Raw genomic sequence first — 2,658 nt, forward strand, 5'->3', positions numbered from 1 at the left:
AAAAAAAAAAAAAAAAAAAACTTTGCCTTACATTAGGCAGGTGTCCACTGCTCCATTTATCTGATAGGGACAATGGAGGCTCCATTGAGTGGTCAATGACTTGCCCATGGTTACACGGTTAGAATAGCTTGGGCTGACACAGATTTTCTCACTCCGTCCCAACGCCTCCAGCCTAGTTGACTGAAGACATCTGAACTGCGAGGAAAGGAACCAAGTGAAAACTCTGCAAGGTGTGGGGATAAGGTAGTACATTTCCAGAAATCTATTTGGCGTTATATATGAAAAGTCGTATATATGTTTGTTCCCTTGATTTGGGGATGTATCTCTTAGGAGTTTAAGATTGATGCACAAAGATGTTAATCATGTGTTTAATCCAGGGAAACAACTGGAGACAGCCTAAAACCCTAACGGTAGGAGAAAGCTGAAGTAAGTAGTTCAATCTACTCAATGAGCCTTTAGAAATTAATGTACTCCCAATATCCCCTCCCAAGATTATTCAGAATCAGAATCAGCTAACACCATTAATGATGACTCCACTTTGTATTTTTAACAGATACATTTCTCAAGCTGTGCTGAACCATGGTTGCTAGATTGGTTATGAAATCGAAGATCAGTTAACATGTTGTCTTTCTAAAAATACATAATGGAGAAAAGTTGTGCACACAAAAAATCAGTGGCACTAAAAACTGTTTACGAGGAGTTTTTAGTAGAAAATATTTATGGTGTAACTTCGAATTTACCAAAGGCAGAGCAAACTTGAGTAGCAAGGAGTGGCAGGATTGCAAGGTGATTTTTTATTTTGTTTTTCTGTATTTCTCCCAATTTTCTCCAGTAAGCATAAAACACATTCATAATCTGGAAATAAATATTTTTAACTAAAAGACAAGATAAAGCAGTAGTCTTAGTAGGTTGAAACAATCAGGATCCTATTTATGGAAAAATTAAAATCTTCCAGCCTCTTTGCAAAGGCAAATAAGCAGCCTGGGCAACTGCATGAGGACCACTGAGAGGACTGCACCTGTTGCCTTTGCCTTTTTTTCGGAAGGAAGTGTAGTCAGCTTTGGTCATCATTTATCTCATTTATGAAAGATTGAATTTACATTTGTATTCCCAGCCTACATGGAGAGAAGTTCTTGCATTCACACTATTCTGCTGTCTTACACAATTCTAGAATATTCATTCATCATACTTAGAGAATGTATGGCATGTAATAGTCTTCTGTGATTTCTTAAATAATATGGGACTTTAACTTTTTAAAAATAAGGGATAGCTGAGCATGATGGCATGTGCCTGTAGTCACAGCAATTTGGGAGGCTGAGGCAAGAGGATTGCTTGAATCCAGGAATTTGAGACCAGCCTGGGCAGTATAGCAAGACCCTGTCTCTACAAAAAAAAAAAAAAACTACAACAGAAAAATTAGCCTAGTGTGGTAGCACATGCCTATAGTCTCAACTACTTGAGAGGCTGAGGTGGGAGGATTGCTTGAGCCCAGGAGTTCGAGGCTGCAGTGAGCGCTGACCATGCCACTGCACTCCAGCCTGGGCAGCAGAGCAAGACCTTGTCTCTAAAAAATAAATAAAATTTAAAAAGTAAAATAAGGGATGATGTTCATTATGAATAATACTGTAATCCAGCAAAGTCCCACCCCAAATGGCCTCATCTTAATTCCTGTGTCTACTTTTCGTAGATTTACAGGCTCTTTCCTCACTGTCCAGACTGACAGTACAGTCTCTCTTTTATGATTGTACATCTCCCCTCTGCAGCAGTCTAACCCCTTCTAATGAAGTGTTCTTAATTTTCACTAGACTTGTTGGAATGGTATATAAAGTGAGAGCTGGCACAGGCTGAAGGGCAGCATCTCTTATAAGTTTAAGGCATGATCCTTAATGCTTGAGCACTTAAACTTGGTCTTAACTAAATGTTTAAGTTTAGAGAGAAAATATTTGCAAAGTGCAAATCTAATAAGGGAGTAAATATAATAAAATATATAAGGAACTCAAGAAAAAAACAACACAATTTTTAAATGGGCAAAGAACCTGAACAGACATTTCTCAAAAGAAGATATGCAAATGGTCAACAGGTATATGAAAAAATGCTCAACATCACTAATCATCAAGGAAATGCAAATCAAAACCACAATGGGGTATCACCTCTCACTTACTAGAACAGCCATTCTCAAAAAAGATAAGCGTTGGGAAGGAGAAGGAGAAAAGGGAACCTTGCACGCTGTTGGTGGGAATGTAAATTAGTACAGCCATTATGGAGAACAGTATGGAAGTTCCTCAAAAAGTTATAAATAGAACTACCCTATGATCCAACAATCTCACTTCTAGGTATATACCCAAAGGAAAATAACTCAGCATGTCAAAGAGGTATCTGCACTTTCATGTTCATTGCAACATTATTCACAATAACTGAGAAATGGAAGCAACTTGAATGTCCTTCAACAGACAAATGGATAAAGAAAATGTGGGCATACAATGGAATGCTGTTCCACTTAAAAAAAGAAGGAAATCCTGTTATTTGCAACAAGGATGAACCTGGATGACATTATGCTAAGTGAAATGTCAGGCACCAGAAAGATAAATACTGCATGATCTCACTTATGTGCGGAATCTAAAGAAGTCACACTCCAGGCCGGGCGCGGTGGCTCAAGCC

Source organism: Colobus angolensis, unplaced genomic scaffold (assembly GCF_000951035.1).
Source record: "Colobus angolensis palliatus isolate OR3802 unplaced genomic scaffold, Cang.pa_1.0 Scaffold56, whole genome shotgun sequence".
Lineage (NCBI taxonomy): Eukaryota > Metazoa > Chordata > Mammalia > Primates > Cercopithecidae > Colobus > Colobus angolensis.